The sequence below is a fragment of the Lactuca sativa genome, chromosome 5 (genome assembly GCF_002870075.4).
Source record: "Lactuca sativa cultivar Salinas chromosome 5, Lsat_Salinas_v11, whole genome shotgun sequence".
Lineage (NCBI taxonomy): Eukaryota > Viridiplantae > Streptophyta > Magnoliopsida > Asterales > Asteraceae > Lactuca > Lactuca sativa.
In genome coordinates, this window is record NC_056627.2 from 58,661,185 (window position 1) to 58,682,648 (window position 21,464).

The following is a 21,464-nucleotide window of genomic DNA, read 5'->3' on the forward strand; positions in this document are numbered from 1 at the left end:
GACAAATTGGTATCAGAGCATTGTTTATAGTGAACTAAGTATATCAACCTATAAAAGATATACAACTATAAATACAATGGGGCCGAAGTGCTCTGAATAAAAGTATATTTTTAAAATATAACAATAGTTTTATAAAAGTATACATACGTGCATATATATAAATACTAAAACAAGTATCACAGGAAGAACAAAACAGAAGTATTTAAAGCACTACAAGAAAACAACCCTTTAATAACGTGCAAACAATGACACTTGCTGATAGACGATGCACATTTGTAAGTTCCCTAAAAGATAATGTTAGTTTTGCAAAATATGAAGGATAGAGGGCACGCATTTGTGCGCGCCCTAAAAGTAGTGTTAGAAAAGGAAAAAAAATGCGGAGGGAGCCTTTCATAAAATGTGTGTCATGTAAATGTGATTTCAAAGTCATCTTATAAAATCAAATTTATGGACATCCATATACATATTGTGATTTCAAATTCATCTTATAAAATCAACATTCCATTAATTTCAATTTGATGCAGGTAATACACGACCAACTACAAGTCTCTCTCTCTCTCTCTCTCTCTCTCTCTCTCTCTCTCTTTCTCTATCTCTCTCTCTACCCCCTACTGTTCGACAACAACCTAGGCACCCACCACCCCTCGTCTTCTCTCTGGTTCATCACCGCCACCAATAAAGCCCCATTATACCACAAGATTAAAGAACGAAACATTGGGTTTGTGTTTTTGAATCCCAGGTACAACATTTTTTGAGGTTATTCTTTCTTAGTCTGCTAATTTAGTATTTTTTTTTTGGTTTTTTAGGGCTGCTCATGGTGTGATGATGATGCGAAGAAGGGTGACATCGGTCCGCCGATTCACCCCTCCGACTTCTTACACCTGGGTAAGACAATTATAGATTTAAGGTATTTTTGTTTTTTTTTTGTTTCGAAGTGCTTCTCAACACCTACAACCCTTAGCACATCCATTTTCTTCTGTCTTTTGAAATCATATCTATTTTAGAACTCAATTTTAGATTTTTTAGGTCTTTAATATTGATCCTTTTGGTTTTACAATCGTTCTTCTACCTCTTCTGCCCTACTTTGTCACTGTGATGCTGCTTCAGCTTCATTCAATAATTCTGGAAATTAGGGGACAAAGAAAATGGTATTGCCTGGCTTTGTTTATGGTGGTTCCATAGGCGGACCTCCCCCCATCCCCATGCCAACTTATCAGAACAGAGAATAGCAGCAACAGGGGACTTCTGAGAGGTCGGTGATTCAAACTACTCTTCACCTTGAAGCATATCTAAATTATGGTTTGTATATTCTTGCTTTTGAATGCATACTCTGCTCAGGATCTTGAAGGAATCCTTGTATGCTTTCCTATTTTTGATCTACAACTATTACCATATTCTTCTTTATGATTGAATTTATTGACATTTAGAAAATTTGGATATTTGTTTAGGTCAAAAAGAATAGTTTGAGTCTAGAGCCTGAGTCTCTTTGTTATGAGGATGGAGAGTTAGAGCTGGTAGAAGCATCTAATAATCTTGAAGACTATATGTGTTTTTTCAATCCTATTATCAATATTTGCTATTGATTCTAATGGCACTCATGCTTGTTACTGGTTTGTTTTAGGTTTATGGAGAGACGTGAGCAAATATTCAGAGGTTCCTGTGTCTGATGATGATGGCACTCATGCTTGTTATTGGGTTTCCTCTAGCCAAAGGTGAACATCCAATCTAACAATCTTAATTGCTTATCCAATCTAACAATCTTCCTTTAGAATTAATGTGTGATGTCCATTTAATCGTGCTTTTGCAACTGTTCGTAACATTAAATCAATTTTGACTTCTGAGCATTTGGGTAAAAGTGATTGATTATGGTGTTTTTGATTACTTAGCTACAAAACAATCAGATTTTTATATTAAAAAAAATGGCAAGAAACTGTAATATCACTACTGGAAAAATGCTAATCTAATACAGAGATAGAAAATGTGAGTTTGAAATCTAATACGGCTAAAAACTTAATCAAATACGACTAAGTTGAATCAAGTACAAAGATTTTTTATCATTTGAAAATCCATCCATTCTAATATGGATCACCATTGCATTCAAGTACGACTATTTTAAATCAAGTACGGCAACTTACTATTGACATCCTCTCTTACTTAAAAGGATTACTTTTGTTTTTTCAGACATCTTAAAAGAAAATGTTAGTGGCTTAAAATGCAATTTTTATGGCTGCACTTTCAGTTCCTCCATATGATCACCTGAAAAACCGCTTCTCATTTGGAAATTGAGCATGACAAAGAACGCAATTTGAGAATGTATCATCTTATTTGCTTTAATATCGATGCAAAGCTCCAGACAAGAGAAGTGGTTTTACACAAAACCTTTCAACTGGAATTTTATACTTTCGTTTACTTATCTCATTAATATAAATTTGCTTCATTTTCCTGCAGCTCTCCAGGTCATCTCTTATGGTAGGTCTGGTAAGATAAAGTTTATTTTACTAATTCTATAATTTTTTTAAGAGTTGAATGCAAGAAACAACATTGTACTTTCCTCTTGTATGAAACATGATTTTGCTTTTCAGGTTTCTAAAGGGGTGATGATATTTGTACCTCAAGAAGTGAAGGATCTGTATCATCTTCTAGAAAATGAATTTCTTCCTTTGGATTTAGCGTCAAAATTACAGCCTTTGTTGACAAAGATAGCAAAACTTTCATTGATGGATTGAACTCAAGCTAATTTTATGAAAGGTATGTATTGTATTCTCTATTTTGTTATCTTTATCCCTATATTGTATAGATAATTGATTTAAGTGTCTTTTGTGTATAATAATTCAAGCTCAACGAGTCTTTGTGTGGTAAAATGACATGCCAATTATGCCTAAGTGAAACCTTGTTCATGGAGAACTCAAGTCTCAAGCTATGTATGTTTTCTTTTTAGATAATTACAGAAGGCTGCAGTAAGGACTAAGGAGGTGAAAATCCTCATGAACTTGAGCATCGCCTTCCCATTTTCCGCAAACCTGTTGGTGATGACTACCTGGCCCTCGTAACATTTGGTTGGTTTGGCTCTTTTTCGAAGTAACATTTCTTTTACATGAAATTTAGGTGCTAATTTTTATATATTTCTATCACTTATATCGATTCATAAAGGTGTTGTGTCAGTGGTATCCAACAATAAATATGGTGAACAGGTGAAGATTATGACGGGGAACAATAAATGGGCAACATACTATACTCCCAATGTTAGTGCCCTAACTTATAACTTTAAGCTTAAAACAATATATATATATATATATATATATATATATATATATATATATATATATATATATATATATATATATATATATATATATATATATATTGTGCATTTAGCGGTTTTTTTCTTGTGCTGAATACAGGTTGGTTTGATTGCAAAATTGGATAGCTTAATAAAGAAGTTGGCAACTACCAGTTTTTTTCTGATTCAAGGTTCGAAAAGTTAGGTGGTGTTATTTTGATACTGTCCAAGTTTGGTTGAAAGTGCATGTTTTGTGGAGGATCAACTATTGTTGCCCTTGTACACTATGGCTTCCTTCTACAGAAGGTATGCACTGACCTATTATACAAATAGCTCTAAGGGGCTGTTTATTTTTGACCTATTTGCCCTTGTTATTTTTGACCATTGTTTAAATTGGTTGTTAGAATCAAGGGTAACATGGTTTTTGTCATCTTGTTACATGCTTCTTGATGAATTTTTCCTCATTATATTTTCTGAATTTGCAGAGCTTGATGAATCGATGTTAGAAGCTCTTGGAATCCTTACACAATGACTTCTCTCTTAACTAATTCATCAAGATCTAAGCATGACTTCTCTCTTAACTAATGGTTTTGAAATGGAAACCCATAAACCTCAGTGTAGAATGCAAGTAATCGAATCATAGCTTGTTTATGTGTTCTATTTAGATGTTCGTACATTAGTAACACAATTCATTGATTTATATTTCTTCTTTTGTGATGTACAATTTACCCAACTATCAGAACTCTTATATCTATACCGAAGTTCTTTGTGACCATAGGAGTCAATTTGGGCACTTTTCTTGAACTCGGGGAGCATTCAGTTTTTAGGATGTTGTTGGTTAGTTGGTTTGATTTCTTCACTTTCTTTTGGCTTTATTTTCATCTTTATAACAAGTTTTGGTTGTTTATCTTACAGTGACCCAATATCAGTTGCTGAGTTTTAGAAGTTCACAAAATCCCTAAACATACACATGATTGAAGTTAGCCCACCATTAAAGAAGATCCAAAAGCTTACTTTAATATGACTGAAGTACTTATATATTGCCTGGGTTGATTCATGGGCAATGTGAGGTTCTTCCTCCATCTGTTGGTGATCCTAGCAATCTTGATGCCATGGGCCTCTTAGCTTCAAACAAAGGCAAACCCATGGAAGCCATTGTAGAACAAGTTGGTGATGGAAGTTCACTTCTTGTTTATCTGCTTCCAGAGTTTCAGTTTGTCCAAGTATTTGTTGCTAGAATCCACGTACCACATGCATCCTTTTCTGCAAATATTTTTTAAATGATAAATATCTATTTAACAATATATATGTATTTAATTAAAGTTTATTTTATAAAATTACATATTTTCATTATTAATCAATTTAATTATATATTTAATTCTAATTTATCTAATTGTTTACTATGTATAATCAATGGGGAGAAGCACAACACGAGAACCTACAATACCAAATGAGGTCTCATCCGAAGAGACAAATGGAGAAAATAATAATTCAGTGTCATGTGGGCCCTTAACATCAGCCCAAAGAATCATAGCATCATCAGGCTTCAATGAAGTGTCCCCTGATCCTTTTCGGAGGGAAGCTAAACATTTTACCGAGATCCATGTTCTAAACAGAGATGTAAGTAATATCTTATTTTCTCTATTTCTTGCAATTTCCCCTTATTAAGTTGACATAAAATACATTGGATTTGATTATTTCTATGTCTATTATAGAACAGGTCCGGATTGTTTTGGAGGGCGTTGACAAGTTTAGCAATCTGATTGGTTCTGTATATTAGTCTGATGGAGAATCAGCAAAGGATCTGGCAATGGAGCTTATTGAAAACGTATCTTATGTTTTTTAAAATGACAACCATAAGCAGTGAATTTGAAGAAGAATTGATGTTGAATTTTTGTATTTTCCCTGAATTTGGTTTTAGGTGCGCACATTGAGAGAAAAGTATCCGAAGCTTGATATAGAGGTTAGTGTTTGTGTTTCAAACTTGTTGATCTGATCTGTTAGAATACAATGCAACCTTTCCGGTTCTAATACCCTTCTACTTACTTCTTGAGCCTGAGCCGGGGTAGCAACCTTTCCGGTTCCAATAGCCCAAACATTATCCCAATTTTTTATCTTATCTGCAAATTAAAAAAAATTCATGAAAATGATAGATGTTTGTTACTTTCACATTGTAAAAAAATGATTAAACAATTTAAAAATGAAAAATAAAACATATATTCATTTCCAAATCACCTGCAATTGCCTTAGTTTGTGCAACAACAACTTTCATCGTTGTTCCAGCTTCCCGCTCTTGAAGAGTCTCCCCAATACAAGCAATCACCTTCAAACATTGAGAAAGCGCATACGCAAATTAGTCTCCAACAAACTGATCAAAAAAGTAATTTGGAAAAGGTAAAGATAAATCATAATCCTATTAACGTCTTCATCATCAGATGAGGAAAAGATCTAAGATTTATAACTAAAACTTCTCACTTGTATTTTCAGGTGCGGTCTTGCAAGTTTTTACCCTTAGTATACCAAATTGCTTCAAGGTTGGGCAGCTAAAAAGATAGCCAGGGACCTAATACTCTTCAGGATTGTTCTGAATTATTATGACCATTTTGCCCTTATAGAAATTTTGACATCAACATACATGGACACATTTCTTTTAGTGTAGATTTTGTCGAAGAGAAATGACACCAAAGAAGATAAGTATCTCCTATTTTTTGTATATATACACTTTTTCTTCTTGTTTAAAAACTATATAGTTGTGAAAATTGAAGGTTCACACACCGTTTATGTAGGCAACCTTAGCCCTGAAGAAGTACTTTTTCTACAAATGTTCCTTAAGGTAGTGGAGGGCCTTTATGTAATGTGATGGATCAACCTCTTTTAAAGTTTCATCTACATCTAGTTTTATTCTTTAGACATGCTTTTTGTATTTGGTTTAATAGCTGAGGATCATAATCAAACCCAAGCCTTGTGTTGGTGTAGGGCCTTTATGTAATGCACAACATGTTTCAGTGATGGCATGAAAGTGGTATTAAGTGTTTGCATTCTTATTATATTATACCCCTCACATTTTCCCAAATTACCCCTTCCTCTACACTGCTTTTTTTGTTTCTGTGTATTTTGTGCATCAGGTAAAGTTGATGGAAGAAAGGTATGAAGCCACTTGATTTAAATCTTGCAGCATTATCAGCAAGATGCAATAAAGACTTGGAGTTGAATTTGGCTAAGTCATTATTGAGTGAGATGGGCCAATGTACAATTGCTTATCCATATAATCAGCTGTTTGGAGCATTAGTCGTAAAGAATTATGAAAGGCAAGATGCAACTTTACTTAGTTGGAATTTGATATACATAGTAGATTAGATGAAAATTTATATATTGTAAGAAATAGAATTGTATGATATTAAATTTATGCAATGGATTCTATTTTTTGTCTATGATATTTTATTTTCTATTATTAAACATTAAATACAAATTTAATTTGAAAACAAGTAAATCTATAAATAATATTTTTTTAAACATTTAAAATTATGATACGCAAAAATGTGTGTCATCTTCATTTATGACATGGCATTTCTTGACAGGGGCTTTTTTGATACGCATTGCGTGTCATTAACACGCGCGTCGTAAGGTTACGACACACGAATACGTGTCGTCTTCCTTTATGACAGGGCCTTCCTTGATACGCATTGCGTGTCATAAACGAGCGTCGTAATAGCGCGTCGTAAATGAGCGTTGTAAATGCGCGTCGTCTCTCTTTATGACAGGGCCTTCCTTGACACGCATTTGCACATCGTCTGAGCCTTTTACGACGTGCAATGAGCATCGTAAAAGGCTGTTTTTCTAGTAGTGAAGGTTTGACACTGCGGTCAAACCTGGATAGTTATGTAATCATATATGGGATCAATATAGCCTGATCAACTATATTTATTTGAGATATGACCAACATGTGTTTGGGAGTGATGTGGTGTTGCAACAGACTTAAAACTTACCTAACTCTTTACACAACGGATTTCTAGAACATAACATAAAGTTAAAATAGTATAAGAGTATTTTATGATACTATAAGATAATAACAAATTTAAAACTTACCATGTTAATACCATTAAAATACTATAGGAGTATTTTAGGCACTATAAATAACATATGTGAAAATTTAAAAGACCCTTACTGGTAGGTCTATAATTCCGGAGTGTATACTCCCAAGGTTTTATATAATTCAGATCTTATAGACTTAGAATTTCTGATTTATGCTCTACTTCCTGTTCCTTGTTTGGTTGTGGTTTTAGAGTAGGGTCACTTATTCGAAGGTATATTTAATCTTAAATTATATACAACTTGTATACACTGCGTAATTATAGGAAAACCCGGTAAGGATCACCCCATAATGTTTCACTTAATCTCATAGATTCTTTAGACACTCCCATTCTCGCACGACAAACCTAGATAGATGTAACTACTCCATCATAAGCAGTCAACAGAGCAGTCAAGGAGGAACCAGAAGAGAATCATGAGGAGGATTTCAAGAAGGGATTAGCTGAAGAAACCAAACGTCTTATGCGTCACACTAATAAATAATAAACTAAAATGACCTAGTAAGTTAGTGAATACACTACTCACACTATGTGTTAGGATTATTTCATTTTCGTAATAGCTATGCCATTCACAGAAATTCATTCGAGGGTAGCCACCACAATTTCATAAAGTTTATGTTATATAGACTTCCATTATGAATTGTTTTTCAGAACCTTATGAAAGTCAGGATTAGATACACTTAGAACTAGGATAACTTAGTTATTCAGCATTCGGCTTATAACCACTGTTATAGACTTATCACCGTTTCATTTGGTATCCATTATAGCAAAAAGATGCCTCGTGGTAGACCTAAAAGGCGCGTAGTTAATAACACAATAGAAAATCCACCACCTCCTTCACCACCAAAATACGATCCTACTGCTTTCCAAGCAGCGGTAACCGCCACAGCAACAACTGCTATAGCTCAAATTCGCGAAAGCGGTACCAGGGGATCTGGTAGCGGTACCTACCTAACTAACCCCGGAGTTACCCATGGACACCCACAGGAGTGTTCGTACAAGGACTTCATGAACTGCAAACCCAAGTCCTTTAATGGAATTGGGGGAGTCATCGCTCTAATGCAGTGGTTCGAGAAAACAGATTCAGTTTTCAAAATCTTTCTGTGCCCAGAAGGGAGCAAAGTGAATTTTGTTGCCTGCACTTTCTCTGATAGAGCCCTAACATGGTGGAATGGCCATGTTAAGTCATTGGCCCTAGCAGTGGCTAACTCGATGGGTTGGGAAAACTTGAAAGAGATGACGAGAGAAGAATATTGCCCAAGAGGCGAAATTCAAAAGCTGGAGCAAGAGCTATGGGATCATACCATGGCTGGCTCAGATATAGTATCTTACACTGATAGGTTTAGTGACTTGGCAGCACTATGCCCTGGGATGGTTACCCCTGAGAGTAAGAAGATAGAAAGGTACATTTGGGGGTTGTCTCCTTAGATTCAAAGGGATGTATTGTCTTTTAACCCAACTATCTTCGATAGCGCCAAAAGCATGGCCCAGAGACTCATTGACCATGGAATTCGCCATGGCATGGTGGCCCCCGTTCCTGAGCCAGCAAATGGAGGGGACTATAAATGAACGTCAGGGAACAAGAGGAAGGAGAGAACAACACAGGAACCCCGCAAGAGCAACAAGTGGTTATTGTACATGCTGCAACAACACCTGCCACCCCAGTGTCTATCAGCTGATATGCTGGAACTCTCCCTAAGTGTGGTAAGTGTAACTACCACCACACCGGAGTATGCCAGGAAAGGTAGTGCATGAATTGCCGCAGGAAGGGGCAAACTGCTCGTTTCTGCAGGGCGCCGGCACAACCAATCTCCCAAGTCCTCAGAGTAGAAGTAAACCAGGCCTGCTATGGTTGTGGTGAGATTGGGCACTATAAGAGGGAGTACCCAATAACGAAGAACTTGAGCGGGGAAGGGAAAATACCAATAATCACCGCAGGTGAGACTGCCCCGGATCCACCAGCGAACAGTGGTACGTCTTCTAAATAAAATTGCTTTAAAGATTTAAATTTAAATTAATATTAAATCTTGGGGAAAATTTAAAAGTAATTATTAATTATTAATTCGTCCGAACAAGTCACAACATTCATAAGAGAACTAAAGATCCGCACAGGTGAGCTATGATGGCTTAGTACGTACATCAGGGTTATGCATAGCTAAGATTTTGCATACTTAGAGTGAGTGATTCCGTCTTACTTCCTGTTCCTTGTCTGGTTGTGTATTTAGGGCAGAGTCACTCAGTCGACCATCTTATTCATCTTAATTATACATAACTTGTATATGCCAAGAGATCATAGAGGTACCGAGAAGGATCATAATAAAAAGTATTGACACTAGTTATCAAATCACTTTGACTGCTAGTACTCGCTTATTGCGGTACGTTTCGTGGCAGTGATTATACCGAGAAAACACAAGAAAGCCTACATAGAATACATTGTCGAGTACACTCGGGATACACCATCGTTATATCAGACGTGTCTTTCAAATTGGCCTAACATTTGTCTCTATAAGGAGTCCCAACGTTGTCATTCATCATGGATTGGCTTGGTCCTCACCATACCAATTTCATGTGCTTTAAAAACTTTTCATCGTAACCGACTGACTAATGAAACCCTCGTTACTCATAACGACAACCCGTCACAGACCTCAAAATCATCTTCCTCATATTCTCGACCCCGAAGTACTCATGCAAGGAGTACCTTGCCCTCTGAAACCTTTCCGATGTATACGCAACAAACCTTCCAGAAACTACCACTTGTCTAATAGGTCAAGTTTGAGCACAGATGCTAAGGACGAATATGGTTAACCTATCACTATTGAGTGTATACGCAAGAGTATTATATAATTAAGATTTTGTGAATGTGTGTTTCCGCCCTATCTCATGTTACTTGTTTGGTTGTGGACATAGGGCAGAGTCACATATCTGACCGTCTTACTAATCTTAATTATATACAACTTGTATACACGAGGTGATGATAGATGAATCAGGTATGAATCCTACCATAAACTTCAGGGCAAAGTTGCCCAGGTCTACGAGTGGATATTCTACCATTCAGGGGAGCACGACCTTAGGAGTCCTGATGAGAAAGCTAATTTCTAGGCGAAATTCCATCTAACGGGGGGATGATATCACAACCCAAAAATTTTATTATTATAAAAGTCAACTTTGGTCAAATTTATCCCTTCCATTATCTTAAAATAGATGGATTTTTGGATTTTAAGTACAGAAGCCTTGTAACTAAGGGTATTTTAGTTTGGAGAGAAAAGCCTTGGGAATTGAGAACCCTCGCATGGACCACAAAAACCTCGTAGCCATGAGCCTCCGAAGTTGTGAACACCGAGCTGCAAACCCCTTCGGAGATGTGAACCTCTTCGAACCGTGATCAAGCTTCAGACCATGAACCCTCGGTTCACGGCCGTGAACTCCTAGGCCACAAACACCTCGCTATATATATATGAGATGGATTCATTTTTCATTCATTTCTCTTCTTCTATCCGTGATCCTCCCATTCTCTCTCAAGTATCATCCTCAAGAAACATTCTTTTCTTCCCTTAAACACCCCTTTTCTTTTGTATCTTCTTGGAATACAACAAAGGGCCTTCAAGCACTTGCTAAACCACAAAATCTTCAAGTGTTCTTCATGTTCTTGGGCCGTGAACTACTCATGGGCCGTGAACACTTCAACATGGGCCGTGAACACTCATGTGTTCTTAGTCCGTGAACCCTCCTTAGGGTCATGAACACTATTTCAGCCTCCTAACTTCCTTCAAACACTCTTTTGGTGAGTTATTCTTGCATCCTTGGTCATTTCCTAAGCACCTTTGTAGTTATATTCACTAACTATATACATATATGTGTAATAATAGGCTAAATAGGACTCATTTGTGTTTCGGGACTTCGTTCGTGGATGATATCATCCTATATCGATCTTAAATTAAATCACCACATAAGGTGAGTTCATACCCCCATATCGGTTTCCAACTTTTTAAATGTTTTTAGGCGGGAATACAAGTATAACACAAGATATTTTGTGTTTTAAAATATAAATTGCTTATTATGAATTTGTACCATTGAACTACATTTAGAACATGAAACTTTGAATTGAACATGGAAATGAACTTATAAACTTTAATAAGTTTAGTTTAAGGAAAAAAGGATCTTTTTATAAACTTATATGATAATTATAAAAAGGGTTTTCCACATTATTACTTGTAAAGTCATTAATCTAGCTTGTGAGACACGTCTTCGGTACTTACTTAAGTACCAGTGAAAGTCTACCCTTATGACCAGAGTCTCCTGGAGGGAGAGCGTGAGTTTGTGTATAGATCTATACGTGACTGACAATCCTACACCTTGTTGTTAGCTACAGTGGGACCAACAGGTCTGCGGGTGACAAATGTCATATTCTTTTCAACGTCTACAATACATCGTGTTTTATACTAGTCAAATTAGTGTGGTCGTAAAAATCAAAATAGATAAAAACGATATATTTACGTAGTAATACACTTTTCATGAAAAGTCTCAGGGGATATTAACTATGTGATTACTCAGTATATACCATAGGGTTAGATAAAACTGATATCCGATAGAAAGTGGAGTGTGTGATTTCCGCCTCACTTTTTGTTCCTTGTTTGGTTGTGGGCTTGGGGAAGACCCACCCATTCAACTGTCGGTTCGATCTTGGTTATATATAACTCGTATGTATTAAGTGATCATAGGAGGGTAGTATCGCTGTATTAGGATTTCCGGATAAACAAATCTTTATTCAGTTTAACATATCAACAAAACTAGATATTATTGAAGTAAGTATATGGATTTTACTTGTGCTTTTCAATCTTGGAAAAACATAGACAACCGGTCAGTTTTATAGAAAATATAGGATTTTCTATGGTAAACATCATTCTTTTAAGACAAACCGTTTTCGGTAGAACTTTCTGAAAACAATAACATTTATTACCAAAATCAATGTTTCACAATAGAGTTAGTGAAACTAGAAACTTATTTATAAGAGGTTTAATTCGTATTATTAAACTTGTTTAACATAAAGGACCTTAAATGGTTAATCCTATAATTCTTTAGTTTATACATCATGGTTATATATAATTAATATTCAATAGGCAGTGGAATGTGTGACTTCCACCTTATTTCCTGTTCCTTGTTTGGTTGTGGGCTTAGGGCAGATACACACATTTAATTGTCCGTTCAATAATAGATTATATATAGCTAGTATAAACTAAGTGATTATAGAAGGATCTATTGTGGTTGCCATTTTACTAAAGGAAATATATGATTTTCTTAAGGAATGTTTTCATCAAATATAAAAGAACTATTACAGTCAACTCCGTAAGCACCTAGTAAATACGCTACAGTTATCTACAATGAAGATCTAACAAACAATAGAATGTGTGACTTCCACCTCATTTCCTGTTCCATGTTTGGTTGTGGACTTAGGGCAGATTCACACAATCGATTGCCTTTTTGATCTGAATTGTATAAAACTTGTAATCATTATGTACTCATAGAAGGAATTGTAGAGTCAGTTTTACTTATCAGGTTATCATATCAGAAAATATAGGATTTTCTGGAGGAACAGGCAAACTATTCTAAAAGAACTTAGGGTATACTTTTTATAACAAAATTACTTATGAACTCACCAGCTTAAATGTTGATCTACTCTTTCAAAATAACTTGTATTCTCAAGAAACTAGTAGACATGTACACGCACAGGGATTCAGAAGATGGAGCATAGTAGCTTCATGTCTTTGTTTTGTTAATTACTTTTAGAGTGAATCTTTTGTGAATCAAATATAATGTAAACACTTTAATATTTCTACAATGGTTGTTTTTTACTTCGATTACTATGATGTATGTGTTGTGACACTGAGAATGACATCCTCCACCCCAGAACGTTTCCGCCGTTCCGGTTTGGGGGTGATAGACTCCGGGCCTGCCATGGTGTCCTTGTAGCTGTTAGGTTCATCCAAATTTATTAGTGTATTATCACTAATAAACGTATCACCCTCACTTGTTATATGAAAACCATTTAACACAGTGTTGGGTTTTGAGCATTCTGTTGGATTAGTGTCTAAGTCCATAACTATAATTGGTAAGACTTGACCCGACTCGGCATGGTCCATTTGGGTTGCATGGCATCAGGACATTTGGATAGACCGTTTTGTGAAAAGAAGACATTTGTGACATATTAATATATTATAAGTTCTAATATATTAATATGAAATCATGTTATCTAATTAGTATTGATCAAGAATTACTTTGGACTTAATTTAGTGATCAAAAGAGACTAATTAAATATATGGGGATTGATTGTGTAAATCATTCATTCTTATATACGTGGGCTTATGATCCAAGATTCCTTATGTTGGGTTTAACCCATGTGGTGGCCCATGGATACTCCATGGAGCATAAGGAATGGGTAAAGTCATGGGTTACATGGTGTAACCCTAATGTGCACACTATATAAGGACCCCTTTAGCTCAAGAAATTGGCACTAGTGACACATATATGAGGGCTAGCCGATTTGAGCATGAAGTGTCTTCTTCTCATGGTTATTCCAAGTGTTGATGATGTCGTGTGAAACATTTGAGGTGTCACACTTGGGGCACTAGGCACTCAAGCTTCATGAAGACAAGCTACATCAACAAGGTATGTATTCTAACTTGTTATATTACCCACATATCAAAAGATTGTATGCTAGATAGGGTAATACCTTGGAATACTCATATTTGCGTGTATAATAGAGAAAACATAGATCCAAAGTATTTAGGTTTGCATGTACACTTAGGAGTGTTAGAATGCTCAAAACCCAACAGTAGTATCAGAGCCATGGGTTGTTTTCTGTTATATTGATGCAAATGTTTTATTTTCAAAGTTGGAAAAAAAGGTAAAAAAAACATGACGTTTGTCAAATTTTAAGATAATTACTTGTTTTTGTGCAAAAATAATTATTTGTAAAATTTGAATCATTTGCTATATGAGTTGAATTAGGTCAAATTTAGTAAAAGATAAAATGATATGATTATTTTATTAATTTTAAAAGTTTGATCTAAAGAGTGTTTTTTTTTAAAACTCCATAAGTTATGGATATGAAAAGGTTTTAAAAAAAATTATTCAAAGTTTTTTATGGAGTTAAAAAAATTTGGTGTTAATGTTTTAAAGAATTCCATAACTTATTCTTAAGTTATGGAACATGAAAAGTTTCATCATAAAACAAGCATTTAACTCCATAAGTTATGGATTACCAAAAGTTTTATGTTTCCTTGAATTATGAGTTAGTTTAGATTAATGAAAAAAAATTGTGTTTTAGTTGTTTTCAATCCTAATTAATCTAGAGATAGTTCATAAAATGTGTTTTTGTAACTTGTCCTCAAGTTACATAAAAGGTCACATTCATGAATCTTAAAACTCATAAAAGTGTCATAGGTTACAAAAAAATGAAGAGTTTTTTTATTAAATAGTATTATGACTCCATAGCTTGTCCTCTAGTTATGGATGTTTAAGAGTCACTTCTTTAAAAGTGTTATTAAAGAATAAGAGGTTACATAAAATATAAAGAGTCTTCATTTTAATGAACCATTAAACTCATAAGTTATGAAATAATTTGAATAGTTTCAAAACTTGCCCTCAAGTTTTGGAATTTGTAAAGTTTTCCCATGAATACTTTAATTCCAAGTTAAGCCCTTAGAATTTTAAAAGTTAAAATTCAACCCTTATACTTTATAATATTATAAGTTAATAATATATATATATATATATATATATATATATATATATATATATATATATATATATATATATATGTATAAGAGCAAGTCGTCTTACCATTAGTAGGCCTCATTCACGAAGCCGATCTATAAGGGGGGTATAAGGTTACTGCCTATAAAATGGCAGTTTAATGGGTGTCTACTCTCACCCACCGTTTCCTTGACTGGTTGAGGGTCGTTAGCCGAACAGGTAAGACAAGGACTATAATTCTCCGTTCATTAAAAGTATTAATGATAAATATAAAGTAACTAAATGTTTTTATAATTCCCAATATTAGTTACTTTAGGAAAATGTGAATAAGGTGCTAATTCATGAAATTACACTTTACACTTTGTTTAAGTCGGTTAGTGGAGCGTGTGTGGTTAACCGGCACACTAACTTGTATTTAACAAGGTAGGAAAAGGGTAACTTAATGTTTATCATAGTATCGATGGAGCGTGTGTGGTTAACTGGCACATCGATTGAGGGGTAAACACTTAAGAGTACCAAGTAATTTGCATGGTTACATCACACCTTGTTTTGTGATACTCGGCATCCCAGTCACAAAACCTAAAGGGCACACTCGAGATTGAAACATGCCATTCAAAAGTTCAATGAATCTCAAAAGATCTAGGAGTTTCAAATCCAATTAAAACCTAATTATACATTTCGTTTATCTAGGTGGAAATTGGTGAATCGTCATTCACCTACCTTCAAATAGTTTATAGCTTGGATTACGACATCCCTCTTCCAAGCTATAAAATAGTTGTTGGGTCCTAGCCTTAATATTTCATATTGGGTGTTATATTAGGGACTTTAGATCAACTATCTTGAATATCTCCCAAAAGATGTATGGTTCAGCCATCTATGATCCTCCCAAATCTCTTGGAACTTCTCTTCCTCCACCTCCTCCAATTATTCTCCCTAACCCACAAGTTAAAGGTCACTCAAGTCCTATTGGCAAGCAAGGTCTATGTGTGATCGCATCTTGGAGATGAAGTCACATACTGACAAGACGGGAGAGTTGGGTGTCAAATTTTTGAGAAAGTTAGTGGTTCAATCACTTTCTAAGTCACATAGTGAGTTCCTTTGGGACTCCTGTGAAACAGACTATGAAAAGACCCTTAATGATCTTATCTATTTGCTTGGTGCTGCTGAATCAGCAATGATTTGGAAGGCTAGTAAAGATAATTTGATTAGAAGATCGACTTCCCAAAACTTTATGGACATTGACAATGGTGAAACTGGAAATCCAGAAAAAGCATTCTCTTCCCAAGAAAAGGGATTGACCATAGTCAACTAGGTTGACCAAATGGTAAAGAGAAAAACTAAGTCTGTGACAGTACCATGTACCATTACCAAAGGGTCCATAGGATAAATTGCCAAAAGAAGGGGCATTGATTACGAAGCTGCCAAATTTACCTAAGGATGTTAAAGTCAATAAGTTTGACCCTACTTCAGGTAAAGTCCATTGTCTGACTTTGTTAAGCTCCTATTTGGAGATTCTTATTACATAATGTGACTGAGTCACATGGTGATGTTATAAGAATCAAAGAAAAGAGAGAAAGCTTAAAGGAAGTATATATTGATTTTGATCGCGAGGATGAATTTCGATCGCATCAGAATTTTGAGCTGTTACTTAGGAGTTATGACACATTGCTTAGGAATAGAAAACAACAAAGTTTTCATATGGGTTGTAACGATGAGGTTTTCCGCAAAGTTTTAAAATAAAAGGAAATTTTTGATTTTATTTATTTTTAGTATCCTTACAATAGCATTTGTGAAATATTGTTATTTACATGATTCCATTGCTAGTAATATAGGAAAATGGTTTTGATTCTTTCATTTGTGGTAGTGTCTAAATTTACCAAATAAGGAAAGTTTCTCATCACCCAAGTTTCAATTAGACCGAAACTTGGAATCATGCAAGTTGTATGATGAATGATAATTTTCATCTTTGGAAAATTAAGACCAATTCCATGTTCACATGTTTAAGTAAATCAAATGAAGGACTAAGGGATCAAGTACACATTCTTGTGCACTGATCAAGTCCACTACAAAAGATCTATAAGACTATTCTTCATGATTTACTAAAGTTTAATAAATATGGTTACACTTACAAGTTTAAGTGTAATTCTGATACATTGGAAAATTTTCGATGTATGGCAGAACGAATGAGAAGAATCAAATTCGGCAGAAAGGATAAAAGTTTCTCAAATCTGAAAAGATGGTAGAGTACTTTAGGATCATGTTATATGATCATCTTAATGATTAAGAGACCTTATCACAGTTCATCCTCTTAGTGCATTCCGATATCTAAGAAGAGTAGCTATGAATTGTTGAAGTGGTCAAATCAAGAAGATGATTCATACCTTGTTCCAAAAAACAATTCTTAGAGTCATACTCCAAGATTGTAACTTGAGTGACATATCTTAAAGAAAGGTTTATTAACACTAGTCAAATGTAAGAGTAAAAGTATCTTACTCTTGTACATTTGTAATTGGTAAGTTGTGGTGTTTTGGATAAAACAAAGACCAACTAAGACCAATTGCGTGAAATGTTTGTCTTGATAAAGAATCCACACTATCTCTTGAATATTTGGCAAGCAAGTCTTATATGTCAAGAGGACAGTGGGAGTCTTAAAAATCCTGAAAGAGTCTCAAGAATCAACAATGAAACCTATAGTTTATCACTAGCACACGACGTGAGGTTTATAACCTATCGTGTTGACATATTCCTATTTCTATGCCCATTCTAGTTAAAGTTAGCTTTGCATATGAGTTCTGACAGTTCTCAGTTGGTTGCATAACAACTTGGAAGCAACGGCAAGCCCTTGTGTTGCTACGTGGCAAGAATTTAAGATTGCACAAGTTCAGTCCCTTTGAGTTTAGATTTGTCACTAACCTTGTCTTGTGATTATGGTTTGAAAAATTCACATGGATAGGAACTCATACACCATAAAATCTATGCGTCATAAGGTTTCTCTCTGTTCATGAAAATGATGGTGAGGAAACACTTCCACCAAGTAGATTTTAAGTAGATAGCAATTGTGATATTTGCAATTCTCAAAGTCGTTAGTGGAGCGTGTGTGGTTAACCGACACACTAACATGGACTTATGAGAAATGGCAAAGGTCTAAACAATTGAGACTATGATTACGACATCCCTTTTCATAGTTTTGAATTTGTTTAGACACACATGTGAGCTATCTAAGAGAGGTGTATGATTTTGATAAAGTCTTATCAAAGCAATGAAGTATCAGAAATTTGAACTTTGGTAAGAAAGTCAATAAAGTATTGATTTCTAGAAGTCCGGCTAATTTCTGGATACATGTCAAAGCTAGTGAGAGCATAAGTGTTATGCTAATAATCATCATGTTAGTGGGAGCATGATAATTATGATAAGTATTGCAAGTTAGCAATGTTAATTATAGAAAACAAAAGTTTCAATTCGTGAGGTTGCAGGGGTTGAAAACGTTGTTTTGCTATAATTAAGGGAGATGAAATTATACTTCATTTCTAGGGGTGCAAACGAGCCAAGCTACTCGTGAGCTACTCGAGATCGAATCGTTAAAAGCTCGACCTAAGATCGATTTTAAACAAGTCCGAGCCGAGCTCGAGCTTAATATTAGGCTTGTTTATTAAACGAGCTCGAGCTCGAGCCCATGTTACTTGGCTCGATTAGGCTTGCGAGCCTAAACGAGCCTAAATATATATAATTAAAAATTTATTTTAATTTTTTTATATTAAAATAAATAATAATTTAATAAATACCATTTTAGGAAATTAGAGTATATTGTATACGAGCCGAGCCCAAACCGAGCCCGAGCCCATAAAATTCTTAACGAGCCGATCTCGAGCTTTGTACCACAAGGCTCTAAACGAGCCGAGCTCGAGCTCGAGCCTATAAATACTTAAACGAGCCGAGCCCGAGCCTGTTTAGGCTCGAGCTCGGCTCGGCTCATTTGCAGCCCTATTCATTTCAATTCTAAAAGGCTTAGATTGAGATTTTAATCATCTTAGTCAAGAATATATATATGAATTTTATGTTTGTTTGGTTCAACTTAAGAAAATTATATATATTGCATTCTCAAAATTCGATTATGATTACGGCATCCCTCTTCATAGTCAAATTTTGAAAACATGGCAAATAGAAAAAAATATTGTAGCAAAAGACTGGTTTAGAATCATGTCTTTATGTGAGACATCATGAATCGTATCCCATTTTCTTTGGGTACAGGATCGATTACATGTGCTATAATATTTATCCTTTCTAAAATTTCCAAATGCCTGGGGCATTAAGAGGAAAAGGTCTAAAATTGGATATGACTAAAACGATTAAGAAATTGTTGAGGACAATCTAAGGTTTACCAAAGATTGGTTGCTCGGGGACAGTTGGAAGTATAGTGTTAATTTTTGGAAGGACCATATTGACATATTCTGAAAAGAGGCAATTCTTGTTCAGGTGATAGTCAAAATGGGAATATGGAAATCATTCCATAGGTGGAAGTTATTCAATTTGTGTAAGATTAGAAAAACTTAATGCAATAAGAATGTTTCCCATGGAATTGATCTCCATTGGAATACTCTGTAATGTCGTTTCACAAGTCTTTGTGACTTTGTACAAAGTCATTACAAGAGGATCTGTGCATATAAGTTAAAAATCTAATAGATTTCGATAAATGATAGGAATTTGAAATTCTTACATTTTCGATAAGGATTTGGGAGTGTGAAATTAGAATCATTGAAATTATGTTCAATTGGTTTATTTCACAAAGTAAGGATCATAGACAAATATAGAGTGCATAATTTGTGTATGGCAAATCTATTGTTTAGAAAAACATAGTGTACATGCTTGGAGCATGGGACAACTAGTGTTTTTAATTCAAGTATAAAGTTGATAAAACCGAAACAATGAATAATGTGTAATCAGTATGGTGATAAATAAAAAGTGTTTTATTTATGTTCATAGGTTTTGATACCATATTAGATTCAATTATTCTTGTGTTTCATTTTGTATGTTTTGACTTCCAAAATAAACTAGGCTATTCTTCCTGAATGACTAAGTTATTCAAACGATCCACAGTCAATCATATGTTGGAAGTAGATATGAATCAAGATTGTCATGAGTTGGCTTGTAGAGGTCTAAGATGTTGGACAATGTGGTGCTACAACACTCATGAGTGCTCATAAGTTATGAGTATTGGATTCAACTGTAATGCCCGGTTTCCCAGGTACATTAATTAATATTATAATTTTAATTGTGTTGAGGTGACTCGACGAGTTGGTGCTTAGACTCGTCGAGTCAGGTCGCGAATGGGTGACGTGGAAAATGACTAGACTCGATGAGTCAGGGGAATGCACTCGCCGAGTCAGAGCTGGCGAAAGAAACCCTAATTTCTCGGGTTTGGGACCTATTTAAGGGCCATTATAGCCACCATTTGCGGCTACCAGACCCTTGAGAGAAACCCTAAGAGTGCTTGAGCGTTTGTGAGAGGAGAGAAGCCATTATTTGATCTTTGTGGGTTGGTTTTGCAAGAAGAAGGTGGTTCGAGCTTAGAGGAGGCCAAGAAGGTTGCATATCTGTGGATCTTGAGCAAAGGACATCATCCTTGAGGTAGCATATCGATCCTTTTTCTTTTTTGTTGAAGAATCCATGGATCTAGGGTTTTCTATACCCTTTATTGGGATGATTGTTGGATATATGGTCCCTTATCATGTTTAGACTTCGAATCTGGACCCATAGTGGTCCAGAGAGCTTTATCCATCTTGCTTTATGATGAGTTATGGAAGAAATGGGCTTAGGATGTTGTATTTGGGGTAAATGCTTCAAGTAGAGTTATTTGGATGATGCATGAGTATCAAGTTTGAACCTTTACGTGTTTATTGAGCTTGGGAAGGCCAGATATATGGATTAGAGGAATAGATCTGACCTCAGAAGGCCATTTGAGTTCGAGCATGGAATGAACTCACCGAGTCCATGAGCAGACTCGACGAGTCGGGCCGGGTTGTCCCGTGACTCACACAGTTGATGACTCACCGAGTTGGGAGAGTGACTCAGTGATTCAGAGGGGGATTCAAGGGACTTGAGTTTACGTCTGAACTCACCGAGTCAGTGCCTGACTCGACGAGTTGGGTCAAAGGGGTGGCCATTGACCAACGTTGACCAGAGTTGACTTGTGTTGACTTAAGGGCATTAGTAAAATTAAGTAAGGAAGGTATTAATTAGAGATGTATTTATGCTATAGGAGGAAGCTAGGTCAGAGGATTGAGCGCGAGTGATTATCTGACATCTTCGAGGTGAGTCTTCTCACTATGCCTTACCCGATGGGGTGA

At 35.4% G+C, this 21,464-nt stretch overlaps 1 long non-coding RNA gene across 18 annotated transcripts; it reads left to right on the forward strand.

Moving 5' to 3' along the window:
- Nucleotides 1-497: 497 nt before the first annotated feature.
- On the forward strand, nucleotides 498-6,709 carry LOC111879705 (uncharacterized). 18 transcript variants are annotated; one of them, XR_008224247.1, is made up of 17 exons: nucleotides 500-739; nucleotides 807-885; nucleotides 1,108-1,252; nucleotides 1,449-1,514; nucleotides 1,622-1,712; nucleotides 2,449-2,478; nucleotides 2,583-2,748; nucleotides 2,939-3,242; nucleotides 3,402-3,586; nucleotides 3,766-4,117; nucleotides 4,196-4,900; nucleotides 5,001-5,108; nucleotides 5,202-5,243; nucleotides 5,564-5,674; nucleotides 5,768-6,113; nucleotides 6,217-6,302; nucleotides 6,406-6,709. It is a non-coding gene; the product is annotated as an uncharacterized LOC111879705 (long non-coding RNA). The 18 variants fall into 18 exon arrangements; XR_008224242.1 differs by adding an exon at nucleotides 2,182-2,365 and having other exon boundaries at nucleotides 498-739; nucleotides 5,768-6,709; XR_008224244.1 differs by adding an exon at nucleotides 2,240-2,365 and having other exon boundaries at nucleotides 499-739; nucleotides 5,768-6,709.
- Nucleotides 6,710-21,464: the final 14,755 nt, after the last annotated feature.